The following is a 22,559-nucleotide window of genomic DNA, read 5'->3' as shown; positions in this document are numbered from 1 at the left end:
AAAGGCCCAGTTTCCTTGTTCTATATACAGAGGAGGATGTCTTCTGATTGATAACCACTGAGATGGGAAATATGTGTTACAGCTTTATGCAGCTAAGCTTGTGACTGTTAGTATCACCACATCTTAAGGAATAAGGCCTGCCAGACAACTAATATCTGTATAGACTTTGCAAAGTCAGTTGCCAGGGACCACTGGGATATTAAATGTTTCTTCACTCTTCCAAACATAAGATAAACTGTAAGGCCTCCTTGTGGTTTATTTGTGGTGATTTCAAAGGGTTGATATATTTAAAATAAATGAAGCAGAAAAGTTTTACTTTCAAATATCCAGAGTTGTGGCTGGGCAGCTGCCCTGGTCAAATTAGAGGCAAAATACTGTAACAGATTATCGAACTGAGAACACCCAGGATAAGAAGAGAGGGAAAGGGGAAGGAACAGATAAAAAGCAGTGAGGTTAAGGGAAAGAGTTACAGATCTTACTCAGTGTTATTTCTTTAAACTTAAATCCAGTATCGAGTTATTATTATTATTTATTAGTAGTAGAAGTAAGTAGTCCCATGTGAGAGGCGGCCCAGTATAGTAGAAAACCACTGTGTTGACCAAGGGTTCAAAATAGAGTTTTGCCATTTATTGTCTTTGTGACATGGATAAGTCATTGAACTTCTTTCAACTTCCCTTTCTTGCCTTTAAAAAGGGTGCTTACTACTTATTTGCTTGTGGTTTCAATGTCTTTACAAAGGCAAAACCTTTAGAAGGTGCCTACTCGTAGCAACCACTCCATAAATGTTACTGATCACTGATTTTTTTTTATGTATTGTTGTTATGATTGCAGTTATCATAAGGGTACAATGAGATAAAATATATAAAATAACTCACTACTATTGCTACCATACAGCAGGTGCTCAAAAACGTGGCAGTCTTCTTCATTGCTTTAACTTTCCAGGAGAAACCTACTTCACCAGACGTTTGTTCTCCAATAGCTTTTTTTTTTTTGAGATAGAGTCTCACTCAGTCACCAGGTGCCAGGCTGGATCGTGCAGTGGCACGATCTCAGCTCACCGCAACCTCTGCCTCCCGGATTCAAGCAATTCTCCTGCCTCAGCCTCCCGAGTAGCTGGGACTACAGGCACGTGCCACCACGCCCGGCTAATTTTTGTATTTTTAGTAGAGATGGGGTTTCACCATGTTGGCCAGGATGGTCTCGATCTCTTGACCTCATGATCCGCCCACCTCGGCCTCCCAAAGTGCTGGGATTACAGGCGTGAGCCACTGCTCCAATAGCTTTGATGAGAAATACATGAACTTGGTTTGATTCTCAATTCTGAGCATGTCACTGCATAAGTATGAATTAAGTAAGCACAGCGTTCCCAATATGGAACACACAGTATTAAGACTTCAAAAGAGATAAGTCCTTGAACTTGGAAGGCAGTCATGTACTTTGAAGAGAGCTTCTTAAAAAATATTTGTATCTAAAAGACAGATATTTGTTTCCTTCACATTGCCTATGAAGAAGAAAAAGACATGTCACAAGGCCTAGATCACCATCCCTGGGTAGGCAGAATGGAGAGAACAGGAGTAGCCTATGGCACTGCTAAGACCTTTGCAACGACAATTAGATTCAATCAAAGCTTGATGGAAGCACATCTACGGCAGGGACAAGTGGCCAGGAGTGTGTGGGTGTTCAAGGCGTTTTAAAGATCCTCTACCAGTGAGCTGTTATTGACTGAAGAGGATTCGTTTTTGCTTTTGTTTCTTCATTTCCGAAAAAGAACTTGTAAATTCTCTTTCAGAAACAAAGACCTGTTTCTAAGAGATGAGAGGAATAATGCAAAAATAGCATGAATGCAGATGAAGTTGTTCCACTGAAAAACTGCTCACTGCAGCCAGATGATTTGCTGGAAGAACCAAATTCCTTAAATAGTTATTAAACCTTCAACTCCCATATACAATGTAGTATTACAGAGAACTACAAACAAAATTAACCGTGGTAGCAAGTTACGTTGTGAAACATAGTAACTTGTCCTTCCCACCTTCTACCACCAGATATATGATAGGTATTAGTGGTTTTGTCTCCAGCACATAATTCCTGTTACCTCTCAGTGGCCCCTGAGTTCCATTTGGGAAGGACTGACCCTCTTCTACTCCCTTCCCTTAAAGCCAATGATGGTTGAGGAGTGGACATATGACATAAGCTAATCTAATCAGCTTGGATCTCAGGGTGCTCACTGGGAGTGCTGGGACAAAACTGTCGAATTTTCTATGGTGATGTTTGAGGGAATGTAAAACAATGGCTTGATTAAAATAGCCCATGGAAGAGGACTATGTCAAAATAAATACAGGGAAAACAGAGCAGGAGTCCCTGTGACATTGCGAACATCTGGATCAAACTACACCTGAACTCCATGTACTGTAGGACTTTTCAATTACATATGTCAGTAAATTCTCTTTTTTTGCTTAACCTTGCTAGGTTTTTTCCTTCTTATTTCAAATAACTTTTCCTTCTTATTTCAAATCCAAGGAGAAAACAGAGCAGGAGTCCCTGTGACATTGTGAACATCTGGATCAAACTACACCTGAACTCCATGTACTGTAGGACTTTTCAATTACATATGTCAGTAAATTCTCTTTTTTTGCTTAACCTTGCTAGGTTTTTTCCTTCTTATTTCAAATAACTTTTTCCTTCTTATTTCAAATCCAAGGCATGACAACTGAGACAGGTTAAGAGATCAGTCCCAAGACAAAACTCAAATATGGATGGATAAAAATCACCTGCCCAGAATAAATGAACAAGTCTGTTTCATTGATCTTATCAATTCCACTTTCCAAACTACAGAGCTGTATGGAAAACATCAGCAATTTCACCATTCCAAATTGAGAAACTCATTTTCTTATGCCATATTTCCATTCTTATTAAACAATCTGCCCGTAATTACCTTTAACACCTTTCTTCTGGAGGCACATGCTTAATAATTATTTTACAATATTGTTGTAAGAAAATGTCTCTTATCTTTTTACAAATAATAGCTTGAGTATTTTCATGTGCCAAGCACTCTGCTAAAAGTTCTATGTGAATTATTTCAATTCTAACTCACCACAATCCTGCACTATAATCATGCCCATATCACACATAGAAAGCTGAGGTTCAGAAGAATAAGTAAATTGCCTGGAACCACAGATCTAAGAAGTAACAGAGCTCTTACTAGCTTGGATCCCACATCTGTGCTGTTATGTCATCGACTTTGTGGACTCATGTTGTGTTCTAAATAAGAGACAGGCACAGTGCTTGATACACAGTACTCAGTATATGGCATTTATTAGTATTACTCATGGGACTATGTTTTGGGAAATATAATTTCATTTTAAAATCCTCGATATATGAATCTGAGAAAAAGTAAAGTGTTCCTTTTTATCTAACAAGTAAGTCCTTGATGATTGACTTGGTCCTGAACTACACATCCTTTCTTTCAGGTGAGTATCTGTGCATATTTGCAGGGAAGTCTAGATACAGCTTTGGTGCCAGCCCTGGGAAAAAGAGGAAACATCTGGGTGCCAGCACCCACTGGCTGCCTGAAATCCATCTGTGATGCTCAAAATTCTTAATATTCCCTCTCTATAAACACCTAGGGGGTACGCTGGGCCTCGTTCCTGGCTGGACTGAAAGGCCCAGAGGAGCCTTACAATGAACAGTAGACAGAGAGAGATGGGACTGAAGGCTTTAATACAGACAGAGTCTCTGTCCCTTCTTGGCTGCAGTGAACAGCAGAAGGGTTGGACCTGAAGTGATGGCGCTGTGCCGGCAAAGCACTTTGGCACATGCCGGGATATGAAAGGCTCTAATGAGACCCATTTCACAATTCACTGGCCACGTGCATTAAGCAGGCAAAGATTTCTTCTTAACATCCCTGCAATGTATCCTATGGCTCAGGTCTGTGACAGGGTCCTGCACCAGCCCAGTAAACCAAATATCTTACTATCTTCTCACTCCTCTTCCCTTGGGAGGAAAGTAACCTAAAGGAGAGGTAGCAGTGTAGCTATAAAGAGACAGGAGGCATTTCCAACTGCAGATCTCTCTCGGGGTCTACAGGAACCTTCCAGAGACCTGCAATGCATGCTAATCCTTCCACTGGTTAAGAGAGTGGGCTCACTCATAGTAAAGTCATTGTTCTTTCTAATTGTCAGAGACTGCTGCTCTGCACTTGCCTGAAGCGATCCAATTAACATATCGCCACAACACCAACCATTATAATATGTTCTGTGTCCTACCAACAAGGGAAAGCCCCAACCCTGCCTCCATCCACAGCTTCCGTCTAATTAGGTCTTTAATACGTAAACAGACGGGGGAAAACAGAACCCCGGATAGAAGACTGTATGTCTGACTCGCATTCTGCCTAAAAGCGACCTCTTGGGGTTGGAATTTTCTGTTGTTAATAGGGAATGGTTGAGGGACTTGAGAACAAAAGAAAGGACAGAGGGAGGAGAAAAGGGATGGGGAGGACTAAGGATGGAGGCAGCTAGGGATGGATGCGGAGAGGGTGAGAAAGAGAGGGAAAGGCTGCTTGCTGCTTTGGGGAATTGAAAAACATGTAACTTCTGCAGGAAACTATTGCCATGGCAACGTTCAAACAATACAGAGAAAGCCTTCATAGTTCCATTCTTGCCTTCCTGAACAGCACTGTGTAGATGTTAACTCTTTTAGGGTGGCTTCTGACTTTCTGCCTTTTCCGTTAGTAAAAACCGGAGTCCTCTAGATCCCTCCCTATAGTGTATTTGAATTCATTCACCCACACACATGCTCTGGTTTCTGCTGAGGTGAGCCTCTCTAGAGATCAGCTAACTAAGCTGAGGGCGTTCTCTCTGCCCGGATTAGAACAGCCAAGCCAGGAAGAGCTCTCTCCCCCAATCTCTTTCTCAATTTCTCTCTTTTTCCTAAGGTTGTACAAATCGGCACACTCTGAGATCTGGCTCAGATTCATCTGTAAAATCATTTAGGAGAGGCACATGTCTGCATTTTCAAGTGTCATGCACCTTTTTTGAAACATTCATATCTTAGTTATTGAAGTTCCCATCATCATTATCAAGTCATTCATTGAAAGAAAATATGTCTATTGTCCTGAAAATAAATTCCTTAGTACTGTAGTTCTTTAGATTAATAATAAACAAAAATGATCAGCTGCACTGACAATAAGATATCTTTTGCCGGGCGCGGTGGCTCATGCCTGTAATCCCAGCACTTTGGGAGGCCGAGGTGGGTGGATCATGAGGTCAAGAGATCGAGACCATCCTGGTCAACATGGTGAAACCCCGTCTCTACTAAAAATACAAAAAATTAGCTGGGCATGGTGGTGCGTGCCTGTAATCCCAGTTACTCAGGAGGCTGAGGCAGGAGAATTGCCTGAACCCAGGAGGCAGAGGTTGCGGTGAGCCGAGAAAAAAAAAAAAGATATCTTTTAAAGGATCACAAATAAATCAGTCCACTTATTCTAGGCAGCACCACATCGACAATAACAGGTTATTTTAATAATTAGAGAACTGTATCAGTCATCATCAGAAAAAGGCTTTCTCTTTTTAAAATCTGTGGACCCCCACCCCTACACACACTCCTACTTTAGCAACGAATACACACATATAAGCGTACGGCTAAATTCTCCTACATTCCCAGTGTGACTTGGTCAAAATTGATGAGCTAAAGCAAATGGACCCCTCCCAAGAGGTTGTCTTGGGAGGTTGTCCACAAGTGTTGTCTCAACAGTTTGTGTAGTTTGGCAAGAAATAAGAGAAAACTCATCAGGACTCTTCTAAATAAATCTTCCACACTTTGGGAAACCAAGGCTTGTGGATCACTTGAGGTGAGGAGTTCGAGACCAGCCTTGCCAACATGGTGAAACCCTGTCTTTACTAAAAATACAAAAATTAGCTGGGCATGGTGGCACATGCCTGTAATCCCAGCTACTCTGTAGGCTAAGGCAGGAGAATCATTTGAACCTGGGAGGTGGAGGATGCAGTGAGCCAAGATCACGCCACTCTACTCCAACCTGGGCAACAGAGTGAGACTCCATCACACACACACACACAAAAGCTACCCTGGCCTACCTCCTCACACTTTATCATAAGTAATTTAGTGGTCAGGAAATAATTCCTTTGGAAGTTCTGGGTCTAAAATTGTTGAAAGGATTAAAAGAAATTGCTAGACTTTTAAAGCATGAAGAAGCATGACTATTAATGCTTTATCAGAGGCTACTATTAGATATTAATAATATAGAACTATTAATAATAAAAACTATTAATATAAAAACCCAAATACTCCAGTTCAACCTATTTAAGACATTTCCCTTCAAAACTGCAAGATAAAATTAAGCCATAATTAAATAGTATCATATCATTTTCCACTTTCCTTCATGTAGTCCAATGTTGTCTACTGCTGTTCAGGAGAGAAAAGAGGAAATATCCTTCTGTAGCATGGAATCAAAGTATTATGACTATGAATGTATGTATGCCTGGCTCTCACAAAGCCAGGTGTTCACAAGTTGTGAAAAACAATTGCAGCTCATTATTTTCTATATTTAATGAAGGCGCTTTTATTAGGGAGATATTTTTTCAACCTCTCGTCGTATTAGTCCATTTATGGACATTACTCAAAATTCACATTCTCTTTCTGATAATCATTCATGAGTAGGAGGGTCTGCTTCATACAACGTTGGGGCTTGTGCAATGCACGACTCTGCGGGCCACCTTGATTTTTGTGAACAACATCAGTGAGGACTGTACATTGCCACATTTGTAGTAAGCCTGTTAGGAGCTATACATTAGAACATAAAATTAGCACTAACGTATATTTATAGAACTATTTTTAAAAATGAGATTTTCAAGGACCGCGATTATCAATATTTCAAAAAGCCAACTCAATTGCATACACATATTCACGTACTTGCATAAGGCAATTAAAGCACCTTTGCTTTTGCCTCAGTTTATAGCAAATCATTTGATTTAAACGTTCATCTAGTAAACTTCAAAAAATGAGGGCTGCCAGGTACATGTTGTCTATTGGTAAAAATACAAAAGCAAATCACAATGTTTCATTATGCAAAGTAGTTATGAAAAATGGGTCTCTACAGGAAAAATAGTTAAACTTGATCTTAACAAAAAAAATTGGGAAAATAACAACCTATATCATAAATGGCAGTAAAGAAATTTCTTCGCTTTAAAGATGTGTTAGATCAGGCCGCTCATTTATTAGTTCTCCCCAAATACACTGAAAACATCTATGCACTATGTTAGTTAGATGTGGGAGATGACCAGATGAATAAGATGAGTTCCATATTCTAAAAGAAGCCCCAATGTAGTGGGTTTTTGCCAAATACATACAACAATAGTTAAGAGCTACCACAAATATACGAACAAAAGGTTTGCGCACAGAGGATAGAGATCAGTGGGCCTAGGGGAGCTTGGAAAGATGTTCCCAAAGGAGGTAACTTGCTCTGAGATTTGACATATGAGGACCATATCCTAGGCAAATGGATTAGCTCTCACCAGGTTTGAGTTCAAACTAGCCTGGCATGAACGCAGAGGACTAAAACATTTAGCATGGCCGGCAGATGGGAGAGGGCGTGAATAGGCTGCCTGGACTCTGCTGTTGAGAAGAGTCTAGATTTCACTCTAAAAACATATTTCTATAATATAAAGAGGATGTTCATCATTACTTGTTAGGATGATACATCTAGAGGAGGAACGAGTAATGAACTACATGAGGAAAAGTTGGCATTACCAGAAAGACTAGTTCGAGACAATCTAGGAGAGAAATGGTAGACTCTGGACCAAGGCCATAGCAAGATAGACCAAAGCTGACTGTAAGACAGTGAGCAGATTGGATTTGATGACTGGTTGGATAGGAGGGAGGTTAAAGAGATATTGATATCATTTAAAACTGTCAATATCCAAGTGTCTGTTTCTGTTAAGTGAGGATTAAGGGGGAAAAGCATGTTATGTTTTCAATACAATGCCTGATGCATATCATGGTTTCTGGAGAAAAAATAACCAGTTAAAGATGGTGTATTAAGTTTGCAAGGCTTGTAGGAGACTCAGGTAATTAAGTGGGATCTTGCTGGCAATGGATGCTTATGAGTCTTCAGCACAAACATGTTAGCCAGGATTTGAGACTCATGTCTCAAAACACCCCCAACTAATGTCTTTCAGGGATGCAGAGAGACTGGGAGTAGAAATGACTCAAAGGGGGAAGCCCTCACTATTTACAAAGAGCAGGAAAACAGAAGGAAGATGAAATGGTATCAATAAAGAAAGTGATCGATGAGGAGTGCCTCAGACCCTTGGAAGAATTTCAGGAAGCCAGAGGCAGGTGATGGGATCGTGTTGTTACAGAGAGATCCACCACAAGAAGGACTGATATCAGGTGTTGGGTCCCCACAATTAGAACCTCATCTGGTTTATAGCATATCGTATCTAAACTCTAACCTATTAGCATTGATCATATTTCTCATATAATTATGAATTTCTAGATGCCTTATAACATTTTGCAAAATATTTCTGTCCATTAGATATGTTCAATGAGTTGAGACAGTTTTGCCTAAGTCTTTCTTAGAAGTCACTTCTCTACTTAAGGGCACACTTGGAAAGGACTGAGGACAGACAAATATATGGAAGGTATATGGGACCTATGTAGCTGGAGAACTTTCATTCCCCCAAACAGGGGGAAGGGAAACTATAGACATCTCAAGCCCAGTGAACACATTCAGATAGAGTACCAGGTTACAAAATAGTGAACTGCTATGTTTATTTGTTACCAAGTCAACAAGTTTGACTTTACTGATTCTGATTTGGGGTTCTAAAGTCAGGCGATGTGCAGTTTCTATTTCTAGCCTCACCATTTTGTGGCTGTATAACCTTAGACAAATTACTTAGCCTCTTAGTGTTTCTGCTTTCTAAGTAAAGATAAAGGAAAAAAAAATACATGTTATATTTTCAATACAGTGCCTGGTGCATATCAAATGCTCAAGAAATGGTAGTTACTACTGTTTTTATTAAATTACAGTAGTGCCCCCTTGTTGGTGGAGGAGATACATTCCATGATCCCCAGTGGATGCCTGAAACCACTGATAGTACCAAACCCTATGTACACTACAGTTTTCCCAATAAAGACCTACTTATGATAAAGTTTAATTTATGCATTAGGCACACTAATAGTACCAAACCCTATGTACACTACAGTTTTCCCAATAAAGACCTACTTATGATAAAGTTTAATTTATGTATTAGGCACACTAAGAAATAACAACAACAGTAATACAAGAGAACAATCATAACAACATACTGTAATAGAATTATGTGAATGTAGTCTCTCTCTTAAAATCTCTGCTCAGTTGACCACAGGTAACTGACACCACCAGAAGTGAAACTGCAGATAAGAAGGGACCACTAGATACTTGTAAACCCTGGAAGTGTTGAAAGCTTGCATAAGTGCAGAAAGCTATCATCAGCCTGTGCCAAAGTTGAAAGAAAAGTATATTAACTTTACATAAGTTTTTCATTATTTTTAGACTTCATTATGAATTTGATCGACACTGAAAACCATGATCAAAAATAACATCACCAACTTGGATAGCAAAGTTGGCAGGAAATCTTTATTTATATACTCCATAAAAGTAAAGCAAAACACTCACAGAATCTTGAATGTGAAATGTTCCCATTTCTGTTTGAAATAACCAAAGATTTCAAAGAAAAGATAGTGGGCTAGAACTTATTGAGTGCCAATCATGTTCCAAATACTTAGACATTTTATTTCTCCCAAAATAACTGCAAAAAAAAATTATCAATTTTACAGTTGAGGAAACCAAGGATTAAGAGAGTTAATTGACAAATTTAGGGACCCCAGCTAACAGGTGATGAAACAAAGTCGAAATCCAGGTTTGTCTATTCCAAATCTCGAAGTATGCCCCCTTCAAACTGTATGAGAATTTCCTTCACCTTTTTACCCACACATCTGCCATTTTAACACAATTCTTCCTTTCTCGCAGAATACTATGTGATTCTTCTCCACATTTTAATAACTAGTTTCCTAAGATCAATAATTATAGATTTTTAATTCTTGGGAATACTAAATTCCTGGGTAGTCAATTATGAACTCAGGATCCTAAAATCTTAGTGCTTGAAGTAACCTAAGTTTTTACTTGATCTAACAGGAGAGAATATAGAACCTAGAAAGGTAAGGTGACTTGTACAAAATGTCACAGTTCAGTAACGACAACACCAAGAATAATAGTGACACATCGCATCACATAACTTTCAGACCTCAGGTTTTCCAACATAAGGAAGCAACTTAATGTTACTCTGTGTGTGTGTGTGTGTGTGTGTGTGTGTGTGTGTGTGTGTACTTAGTCAGTATGCTCATTGGCTTTTCTTATTAAGCTTCTATAGATTCCCAAAAGCTAGGCTTCTGGTATATATGTGTGTGCCTGCGTTTGCATACACTCTTGTATGTGCATGCATTCAAATATGTAGAGGAGGTGTTTCTAAACCAAGTTCATTCAAGTCATATTTATTGCATGCATACTATTTTCCAGTCATTCTTCTGAGGGACTGAGGACATAGCAAAACCCTTGCATTCAGGAAATGTTATAAGCACATTATCACAGCCACAAGATCAGCCTAATTAAATTGCAATGGTCAAATAAACGTTTCTCCATAAAAATTATTTTAAAGAAAAGAAAGATGCAACAGATTCCTGACCTTCTTAGGGAATCTTCTGAAATACCATTTATGGATCATTCATGTTCTTATGCCTGTATTATAAAGTACTTCACATTTTAACCAAAGTTTACATGGACACAAAGTATATTTTCCACGTATATTTCAATCTTTACTGAGGGAAATGGCATTCAGTAAGGCACTTCTAAATATGTTTTAAAAAGGCAGGACCTTGCCAAAAATGGTCATATCTATTTATGTGTTAATCCAACCGTAATCCCGTTTATATACTTCTCTTTCTTAATCTATGCCAATGTGAACTTAGAGTAACAGCTTCCCTTCAATGGAGTCCATATCTGTTTTTCTGCAGATCTAAACTAAAATCAGAGATGATCCATTTAAATATGCATTTATGGAATGCTTGCTGTGCGTGTCATATGCAATCTGATCTCATCCTCACAGTAGTCAGTTCCATGTGGTTGTTATTACTTCCGCTTTACAGATAAGCAAACAGGCTCAGAGAGGTTAAATGATGCATGTAACACACGTGACCCAGTGGGAAGCTGAGTATTTGAATTCATTTAAGATGCTAGAGTCCAAGTTTCACCTAATTTCTTACTCACCATTAGGAAGCATGCAAAGAAGTAAAATTTATCAAATGGCAAGAACTTTCATAGACAATTTCTATCTCTTCTACAGGTCAATGAAAATGGTCAACTTTCAAATGCTTTTCCAATATTCACACAGATTTCAAATTGTTTTCATTGAAAAGAAAGGTGAGAAGCCAATGGGTATCTCTCAAGCCTAACTGCACTATTATCATCCACAGATAAGACATTAAGAATAACAATTACTACAGTAGGACTCGTTTTCTCTTAAGGGCAAAACAGGTCTCTGGAAGAATATTAAGGAAATAGAGAACAGGGCTGCTACTGTAGAGAATGAAATTATGAGCAATGACCATGACTGCCTGCCTTAGAAAACCACTGGTGTGGGAGGAATCGCACATGTAAACAATGACGTGTATGTCTGCATTAAATCTTCATCATTCTATGTATTCCAATGAGTCTTTAGCCTATCACAAAGCAAATATTTTGTTTAATGAACAGAGCATTCATTTTGACTAGAATTGTAAATCCAAATTGTGGGTTTGGGGGCCTTAATATTAGTAATAGAATTTTAGACCATATAATTTAAATTATATAACTGCATAGACATTTGCCTTTATTTTGTACATCCAGGTCCAGACTATGTAATATGTGGCTAAAATGACACATTTAAAATACCAGAGCTCTCTTTTTCAACTTTTAGACCAAAAGCACACACAGTGCATTAATTGCATTCTTTCCCTGTAAAATTCCATTGAAGTATGATTTTTGCTGAGATTCCTTTTTCTATACTTTTAGGAGAAAGTCAGAATGTACAGTTTCTAGTATGAGGCAGCACTTTATATCTAAAATAATAGATTGAGCCAATTTGTCCTGATAAGACCTCAAATGAGGATCCTGGGAACTACTGTAAGGTCAGTTGCACGATCCCTATTTTTCATGTATAGATGCTCAACCTGTTAAAATGCTTAGCCAGATTGTTATTCTCAGGAAATTAATCCACGTTAATCCAAGAATAACCATAACTAACAGCCATCCTTAGCCCATTATGCTTTCAGCTTTGCATAACACTACTTTTAAGTCATAAAACAATTCGACAAACTACGTATAATTCCCATCTCACAGAGTAGACAATTGAGAGCCAGGGAAATTAAAAGTATTGCCCAAAGGGCACAGCTATTATAATTGAGTTAGAAGATATTTGAAAAGGTAACTTTAAAACTTGCAAAACCCAGCAGATTTCTGGGCACAGGGTCCTCAGCAGATCCTGGTAGACAACTGCTTACTCAGATGTCTTTCAGTGGGCACCGACTCGGGCCCTGACATCCACTGATGAAGTCAGTTTCCAGCTCTGCCATTACTGTAATTCTCTGAACAGTACATGAACAAATGCAGGGCTTTTGAACAAATCAGTTTAAAACAAATCAGTGCTTAACCAAAATGCAGGGCCAACTCTGACTACGAAATCAAAGGCATTAACCCCCAGGCGGGCCATAGGTTCCTAACCATAGAGCTGCTAAATGATTTGCCAGTATGAAAGATGATGACACCTTAGATGCCCCATTATCTCCATAAGTGGAGGGGGTGGGAGGACACGTTTCGGACCAAAATTTTGAACAGGTGTTCTTTCCCTTCACTTCTCTCCCTTTCTCTTAGGAAAGTTGCATGTGTACATTACTTGTGGAGGGTACAGGAGGGAGGTGACACTATCAAGGAGAGGAATGTGCTTATGGATCTAAGTAGAGCAGCACTCAAGAAATCTGAGGTCAACAAAAGATATATATATATATATAATAAAATCTCCTCCAATGGGCAGACCCAACCTAATTTCAAGGCTGGGTTTCCCATGTGAAGCTAGGAGCTGAACTATAAAAGTGAAAAGGCATCAAAGTACATGTTTTTCTTCTGACTTTTTTGTCATTGTGCTAAGTTCCAGCTGAGCAGGAACTTAAGATAACTTGAGTCGTTCCATGTCTACAAATGGTGACTTAACTGTGGTAACGTAAAACAAAGCAAACAAGCCAACAAACAAATATTTTTAAAAGTGCAGAGAACTATGAAAATATATGCACAAGCCTATGGGGATTTCAGGGAATAAAACCATTTTGCACAATTATTTTCATAGGTTGGTAAATTTATTGCCTGATCTGTGTTCCGACAGGAAACATGTGCCCAGAAAAATAAATTAGAGAAGTGCTCAGCTGTAGGCTAGTTTAGTTAAGGAGTAATGAAAAGGATAAGAATAGATGATGTGAGTGTAAGAACAGGCTCAGATGCTTTCAGCTGGCTGTCTCTGGTTTCTATTATCACCTCTCTAATGTAAATGGAACTCTACAGTTCTTTAATGACTCTCTAGGGACCACCACTCACAGGATTAAACACTAAGAGGGGACCCAGGAGAATGCTGCCTTTCATCTCCTTTGAGATATGTCAGAGTTGTGGATCTTATTTTTTTTTTAATGATATTCAAGCGAGGATTATCTAAACTATGCTATAGAAAGGAAAAGAAGAAGAGGGAGAGAGGGAAGAAGGGAGGAAGGGAAGAGAGAAAATGAACGTTGGAGTTTGTAACCCTTGAGGTCTAGACTGGCAGAAGTTTTAGTTCAAGCTCTCAGGACCAGCGTGTCTTCCTTTGACCCTTCCTCATAAAATGGCACTAAAAATACAAGAGTAGACATGCTATGTATACCTGTCCAGTTTGAATCCCAAACTGACTTTTGCCGGGTTGTTCTGAGGCTTGTGCGAGTCACCTGTCTCGTGCTGTTTGGCCATTAATGAAAGAGTTATACCTTCTCTAGGCCTCAGTTTCCTTTTTATATTGACATGAGATCCCTGGAGAGTCTTCTGGCTCTAAAGTTATATGAGTCTATGATTCTGATAGAAGGCCCCAGAGAGGAATAGAGAAGAGTGAAGCGGAAGAGTTCTGTAAAAAAGGCCAGCTCCATGACTTTGGCAGCAATGGGGGAGGAGGGAGGAGGGGAGGTGATCCTACAGGCACTCAGACTTTTTAAGCATTTTCCCCCTTCTGCTTTATTTTTTATATCGGCCTCTTTTTGCCGAGACAAAGCTGGCACATGAGAAGCATCAGTGTTCGACAAAGACCTCTTCTTCAGCTGCTTTTTCTAAGTTAACACAGGACACTAGATTTCTTCCTTTTTCTGAGGAGCTGTGAACTGGTGATGTTGGAAAGGTTTCTGGCAAAACCCAAGCGACTGCTCAAGCCCTCTACAGTCTATACACAGCCTCTCTGTAATCCAAAGAAGTCCTCAGTTAGAAGGGGGTGGAGTTGGAGAGAAGCAGGTCCCCCTTGTTTCATTTTTAGCACTGGTGTGAACCCTGGTAATCTGAAGACCACATCTGGGCATGTATATGCAAGAGTCATTGTGGAAACTACAGCCACTTCTCTCCAGCAGCTTCCTCCCTCAGAGCCCACCCTTTCTCCCTCCACCCACGCACCAGCCAGAAGCCACCCTTCAACTGCTTGGTTTATTGTCATATTTTTGTGTTAATACATTCTGTTGATCTGCAATGTCAGGTTGAATAATGAAATTTAAATTGAGTGCCTTCGATTTCCAATAGCTAAACATTTGTGCCTCTAACTCCGGGACTGACAAGCAACTTAAATGCATTCTAGAGTATCAGTCACACAGCACTGGCACCCCACACTGCAGCGGCTTTCTTGGGGAGCTTTTTTTTTTTTTCCTGGTGAACATTTGCAAAGGCGTCTGCCTAGGATGCAGTCAACCTGCATCCTTATAGCAAACTGGCTTATCGGTGAGCAGAGACTGAGGAAGCAAATGTGTGGGCCACCCATTCCCTTATTTTCTGGCCCCTAAGAGCTAGTTCTTAAAAGAAAAAAAAAGGGAGAGAGAGGATACAGAGACCAAGAACACCAAATCAACTGACATTTTCTTCACCAATAAATAAGAAAATAAGGGTCACTCACTGTATTTCAGACTGATCACAGCAACATCCAGATGGAAATCCAGGCGGTTAAGAACAAGAGAAAACGCATGATCTTAATGCCAAAAAGAATAAAAATTAAAAAAAAAGGAGGTCGATGAAGAAAAATCCAACTGCAATTATCCGTCAATTTTAGTCAACATAGGCACAAATCCAACTGTGCTCTGCTGGTTTCTCTCCCCCAATCAATGCCTCATTCTGCCGCGGTCAACTTTTCTTCTCTGAAATTTCTTTGCAGATGTATTATTAATTTCCTCTCTTCTTGTGGGAAATTCAAAAAGAAAAGAAAACACCACCGAACCAGTTCTTTACTTTGCTAAAAAAGCCCCAAACTTTTCATTCCAAAAATATCTCCTTGGCTTACTTTCTCCTTTATAGAGAAAAATGAACATACTTTTTTCTTTGTGAATCCTCCGTTCTCCATTTCCAATCATCCTTTTTTTTTTTTTGCGGGGGGAGGGGAACAGCTGCTTTAAGATTATTTATTTATGTCAGAACACACCAACCCCCGCGGGTCTAACCCTGGTTTATTTCATTCTTGAATGCTCCCTGTGTGCACATATACACATTTGTGTTAAGATCCAGGGCTCACAAGAAAAAGCTTCGTTCCTCCTTCTCTCTTGCACGATCAGTTTATCCACTGCGTTCGATTCCAGGAGAGAGCTGCGTCCCGCATCCTTCATTTTTGCAAGGCACCCAACAGCCACCACCACCACCACCACCACCACCACCAAACAAAAAAAAAAAAAAAAAAAAGGAAAAGAAAAAAAAAAGTCTCCTTTTACATCGTCAATTCCTCTCCCCAGCCTCCCCTTCGAAGAATTTGGGGAGCAACTTCCCCCCAACTCTCCATCCTTCCGGCCGGCCCCTTCGCCAAAGATCTGATTAGATTTCTCATCACAACCCAGTGCGCAATTGAATTTTTGATTTCAGCCACCCGGCCAGCCACCTTCTCCTCTCCCCTCCAAACTCCGGTTATATCCTGTCTCCTTCCCTCCACCGCCTCTGCAATTTCATAATCTCACGTTAAATGGAGTGCGGGGGGCGGGGGCGAGGGCGGGGGCGGAGGTAGTGGAGGAAAATTTCAAGGCTCCGTCAGCTGTCAAGAAGAAACCCATTCCTCCCCCCGGCTACTTTTTAAAAAATCTTTTTAAGGCTGGGGTGCCTTTCCTTCCTCTGTCCCCGCCCCCACCCCCGGCGCCCGGTCCAGATCCTCCAGGTGTTGCAGAACTCCGCGGTCGGGGCCGGGATCACGGGGGAGACGCGGTATGCGGTCCCTCGCCGGTGGCCCCTGCCAGCCCCCGGGCCCCCTTCTCCTCCATCAGCCGGCCGTGGCTCCGGGGGCGCCGCGGCGTTGGAAGTTGAGACTGGGGCTTTTATTTCAAATGGGGAGGGCGAAGTGAGGGGACAGACGGGGTGGTAGGCAAATTAAAACACACACACACACAGACACGCACACACGCTAAAAATTTAAAAAAAAGAAAAAGAAGAAAAAAAGAAAAAGGAACGAAACGAGTAGAAAAAAAAAAACCCTAATCGCTGGCTCTTCTCATCCTTCTGAAATGCAACTGCAGCTTTGATCTCATTTCCAGCTGCGTTGGGTACGTGTTGGAGCCACAAGTTGGTTCCCGTTGGCGCAGACCTTCCCGACGCCTGCTAGTCTTCTGCGAGGAGACGCGTGCTCGGGAGCGCAGCTGCTCCGCGCCGTCCTTAGCGCCATCGCCCTGGCTCACGGCTCCCCGCGCGGCAGAAACCCCCGTCCCCTTCCATCCACTTCGCTTTAAACTCTCTTCCTCCCCTCCCTCTGCTCTCTTCCCTCTTTTTCTCCCAAATAAATGCTCTCCCAGCGCCGGCGGCAGCTCTCGCCAGCCTAGGCTCTCTCTCGGCCAGTGCCACGTCCGGACGCTTGGGGTCCTAGCTTCCAAAAGCTCCTTTCGGACTGCAGTCGCCTTCCCCTCTCTGTCCCTCTTTCTTTCCCCTTTTCCTTTCCCTTTCTCTGCTTGTGATCAGTAAAATACAATTACCCAATTACCTCCCATCATCTTAGCACTGATTGGTCAATTGCTTTAACACTTGAAGTCAGGGAAGAGGGGATTGGAGCCTCTGAGGTGTGGCACTGCTGCCACCTGGAGGGCAGAGCTGGAACAGCTGAATCTCAAAGCAAACCCCCACGCTGGGAGGTTAGTAATAGGCAAAGAAATTCAGGCTGTGTGGGAGAAATCAGGTTTTTTTTTTTTTTTTTTTTTTTTCCTCGAAAAGCCTGCCTGTTTTCATCCATAAATCCAGGAGTTTTGAGCTACAAAGAGGAAGACATTAAAATCAAACCACCACTAAGATTCAAAATTATCACCAAACACACAAAGCTGTTGTTTCAGATTGACGGGGAAGAGCCCCTGCCCTCTATAGTCAAGCACACTAGTCCCAAGGTGAGGATTAACACATCACTATTACTTAGATGGGCGCGGTGGCTCACACCTGCCAGCACTTTGGGAGGCTGAGGCGGGTGGATCACGAGGTCAGGAGTTCGAGACCAGCCTGACCAACATGGTGAAACCCCGTCTCTAGGAAAAATACAAAAATTAGCCGGGTGTGATGGCTACTCGGGAGGCTGAGGCAAGACAATCGCTTGAACCCGAAAGGTGGAGTTTGCAGTGAGCCATTGCTTTCCAGCCTGGGCGACAAGAGCAAGACTCCGTCTCAAAAAAAAAAAAAAAAAAAAAAAAGAATAGGCTCATCAGAAAGAATCCTGAGTAGCTTAAAAGCTACTAGGGAGGGAGGCTGAGGTCGAGCAGGATAATCTCACCAGGAGGAAGCAACTGTAAAGGCCAGATAGCCTTCAGCCTATGCAGTGTTGCAGTAAATTGGCCTGTTCAGTTTGTATGAGACATCCAGGACAGCTTGACAACTCAATTCCAACATCCCTGCTCCAGGATGTGGACTTTTCCATCAACTTGTGTTAGAGAAATCGTTGGCATATTTTGAATTCACTGGTTCTCCTTAGAAAGAAGGACTAAGACAACAAAATAATGCTATTAATATTATATTTGTATTGGTTTCTTTCTCCACTGTATAATTATCATAAGGCCCTTTCAGTAACCTATGGGCATTCACTTTATATCATTTATGTATGTAACCTTGAGATATGAATGAAATAAATAAAATTAGAATGATAATTCAAACAATACTATTTATATATTGTTTGAATGATAATTCAAACAATACTATTTATATATTGTTTGAATGATAATTCAAACAATACTATTTATATATTGTTTGAATGATAATTCAAACAATACTATTTATATATTGTTTGAATGATAATTCAAACAATACTATATATATGGGATAGATTAAAGAAGTGTTTCTGTTTTGTGTGTCCAAAGTAATGATCTTTGTGCTTTTATTTTTGAAAGAACAGGATATGTACTTGGTTTAAAAAAAGTTTTAAAGAAAGTGAGTAAATCATAATGGAAGGTAGCATTAGACAGAAAGGAGAAAAGGTTTATTAAGAGAACATCAGAAGCATATCCAAGTCCATACAAAATGCTGTTTTCTTTTCTGTTCCTTTTAGTGTACATGCATATTTCCTTGCTCAGAGTTTAAAAAAAATTACATCTGTAATGTTCTTTGCATATTAAGAGCATGCCATAATATGCATTTTAGATGTCAGTACATGCAAAGGGAAAGACTTTTCCTTACACATGGATTGTGATTTATTGTAATTTCTCCATCTTTCTGGAGAGCTTTGATCTTATGAATTATATCAAAATGTGAATTTCTTGAGGATTAATGGCATTGTTTCTATTTTTAAATGAATGCTGCATTGATTGATCCAAAACACTAGTGGACAGTTGACTTTAATCTGTGTTTTGAAGCTCTTACCCTTATATGCCAATTATAGTTTATCCACTAATAAAAGATTAAAAGTACGTTCACTAGCTGCACTCAATAGCTTCAAAGGAACCTGTCCTCTGATTCTGAAGTAAGCTAGAAGCCATTTGAAATGAAACTTTTCTTTTTAGGGATTTTGACAGCAAAGGAAGGACCAATGATTTGTTTTTTTTCAGAGCTGGTTATTAGTTATCTACCAGACATCTTTAATACTATCAGAATGAATTAATCTATTAGGCAAAGCAGCAGGGACAGATAAGTACTATTTGGCTAAAAGGAAAAAGGAATAGCTTCCCTTTCCTGTTAACCTTCCCCTCCAGCAATATCTTTACCCACATCACTGACTCGTTCACACTATATGACCTTGAATTAGTTGACTGACTTTTATTTTTATATTTAGATTGAACCACTAATTATTGAGAATCAATATGGCATTTTTTTGGTTATACTTCTCATATATATCATCTTATTTAATTCTGAAAACAACCCCTGAGAGATTTTGAAGATGGAAACAATGAAGCTTAAAGTCACAATCTTGGAAAATGACACAGCCAGAATTTGAACCCAGATCTTCTCAATGCCAATTCTTCTATAACATCTAGGTTTGGTTTACATGGGGAACACCTCTATGTCAGTTATCAACATGCAGGTTGTCATTTTCTTCCCTCAATGCCAGGCATGAATTTGTAACCATTTGAGAGGATGGTAATACCACGTTTGTCACTGAATGACCTTACTCAAAAGAGAATTGAAATAAGTGATAAACAAGCTAACTGTCATGAAAGTACACATGCAAACCAAATTGTTGCTGAAAAAAACATCATTATAGATATGTATGCAGTAGAGGTTGCCAGGTACTGTTAACAATGACAGAGTATATATTCAAGTAAAAGTCTTCATAAAAGCTCTTTTAGAAGAAATAATATTATACCACCACCCTCCCCATTAGCCCATCTAGTTATCAAAGGCATGGAGAGGACAAAATGCTTTTTGAAATGACATGCCTTGGGAGAAGAGGAGGCACAGTGCTAGCATTCCAGATTTGTTCTATGGACACGCAGAGTTCTACCTTTGTTCCTCTCTGATTTGTAGACATGAGTCATTAAACAAAACTATCATCTTATTTCACTGTATGTTCGTGACTGTAGCTGGCGTAATCTTTAGCAAACAGCAGGGGACAGCATCTTGTAATCAGAAATACAAAACAGCAAATAGAACAAATTCAGTAACTTTGCTTAAAAGTAAAAAAAATGAATGTTTATTGTGTTTATTAATTGGATTTAACAGGCTGTAGGCTACTCTATTGAAGCACAATACATACTTAAGGTTTACGTCTTTATTCTGTGTTATAAATCCTGGAAATAAATATTCTTTTTTCACGTCCAATAGTATTACACAGGGACCACAGTATCCTCTGGGATAATTGTATCAAGCTTGCCTGTATAGTCCCACATAATGACACGTGAATTAATTTCATTAAAACAGCTTATTTTTTGACTGGGTCGGTTGGCTCATGCCTGTATTCCCAGTACTTTGGGAGGCTGAGGTGGGTGGATCACAAGGTCAGGAGATCGAGACCATCCTGGCAAACATGGTGAAACCTTGTCTCTACTAAAAATACAATTAAAAAAAAAAAAATAGCTGGGCAAAGTGGTGCACGCCTATAGTCCCAGCTACTCGGGAGGCTGAGGCAGAAGAATCCCTTGAACCTGGGAGGCGGAGGTTGCAGTGAGCCGAGATCACACCACCGCACTCCAGCCTAGCAACACAGCAAGATTCTGTCTCAAAACAAAACAAAAACACATATTTTTTTAAAACTACTTTGGTGTTAAAATTCAATACTTAGTGGGAGTTTACTACACATTACATTAGATAATATTCTATAGATACTGTATTTTAGAACTAGAAGATACCCTAATAATCCTCTATTCTTTATTTCTTGAAATATAGATAAGAGATTCTAAAGTCCTAAATAGTGATTTGCAAATTTCTGCTTTATTTCAAGGTATGCTCCACATGATGGCTACTCCTCCATTCAGCCCTCAACCCATATAGTCTTATTTGTTGTTCTCTCATACTTTTTAATATTTGTTTTAGTAACTAGCATTTAATGAGGGCTTGCGAGTGCCAAGCATGTTGCTATGTATGTTACAGGTTTCAACTCATGCAGTCCTTCCAACAATCTTATGAAGTAGGTGCCATTGATAAAATTGGAGTTGAGGTTAAATAAGGGCACCTAGCTAGGAAGTGATAGAGGCAAGATCGTAACTCAGATTATTTCATCTCAGAGATTGTGGTCGTAACACATATTTCCTACTGTTACTTACTGCAGTGGATGGAAATGATTTGCTCATGTCAGTGCCTGCCCCTCAACCCCCAAACCATGATTTATTTCACAAGAGCATTGTTTGTATTTCTAATGCTTTGTACATTGCTGAGTGAATAAATCTCTAAGATTATGCTCATAGGAAATGGAAAGACCTGCATTTTTTGATCTCTTACCCAATATTCTCTTCACTGTGGTGCACAAAATTCTAAAAAGATGAGATACTTATCATAATTATTAAAATAGAAAAACTAAGAGAAGATACCATCAAATAAGATGATTTTATCAGAGAAGTGTAACTTTTGAATCAGCAATGAATGCATAATAAACCATTTGAAATCTTAATAGCTAGAAACAACAATCATTTTTTATTTCTCATGAGTCTAAGGGCTGGTCAGATATTGGTTAAGTGGCTCTTCTTGATCTTGGCTGAGTTAACTGTTTGCTGATTTAGAATGGTCTTAGCTATGGTCACTGGTGCAACTGTGCTTCACTCCACATGTCTCTCTTCATCAGTCTGGACCAAGCATATTTCTTGGCAATGGCAGAAATCCAAGAGAGCAAGCAGAAGATCATGAGTACCTTTTTAGTCTTCTGTGTAAATTGTATCAGCTAACTTCCCATTGGCCAAAGAAAATCACTTAGTTGAGTGCATTGTCAAGGAATAGGATTGATCATTCCACCTTCAAAGGGAGGTGTATTAGTCTGTTTTCAGGTTGCTATAAAGATATACCCAAGACAGGGTAATTTACAAAGAAAAGAGGTTTAAACAAATCATAGTTCTGCATGGCTGGGGAGGCTTCAAGAAACTTACAATTATGGCAGAAAGGGAATAAGTACGTCTTACATGGTGACAGAGAGCTAGCAAGAGCAGGGAAAACTGCCTTATAAAACCAGCAGATCTCCTGAGAACTCACTATTTTGAGAACAGCATGGGGGATGATCCAATCGCCTCCCATGAGGTCCCTCCGCCAACAGATGGGAATTACAATTCAAGATAAAATTTGGGTGGAGACACAGAGTCAGACCATATCAGGAGGTTACTGTAAAGTTACAAAAGCAAGGGGAGAATCAGAG

At 39.9% G+C, this 22,559-nt stretch overlaps 1 protein-coding gene across 25 annotated transcripts in view; it reads right to left on the bottom strand.

Moving 5' to 3' along the window:
• The window catches only part of LRRC4C (leucine rich repeat containing 4C), a 1,360,095-nt gene that overhangs the window by 160,064 nt on the left and 1,177,472 nt on the right, over positions 1 to 22,559 (bottom strand). For 7 of the 25 annotated variants that reach the window (XM_012452382.3, XM_064365020.1, XM_012452384.3 and 4 more), the window contains exon 1: positions 15,249 to 15,986. The exons of the other annotated variants lie outside the window; for them this stretch is intronic. The gene's annotated coding sequence lies outside the window, so the exon portion shown is untranslated. Of the gene's footprint in view, positions 1 to 15,248; positions 15,987 to 22,559 lie in introns of those variants that run through there. 25 annotated transcript variants of the gene reach the window in all.

Source organism: Aotus nancymaae, unplaced genomic scaffold, assembly GCF_030222135.1.
Source record: "Aotus nancymaae isolate 86718 unplaced genomic scaffold, 86718_ANA_hifiasm-v0.15.2.pri h1tg000059l, whole genome shotgun sequence".
NCBI lineage: Eukaryota > Metazoa > Chordata > Mammalia > Primates > Aotidae > Aotus > Aotus nancymaae.
Note: the sequence above shows the minus strand (reverse complement) of the source record. Positions and strands in the feature narration are given on the sequence as shown.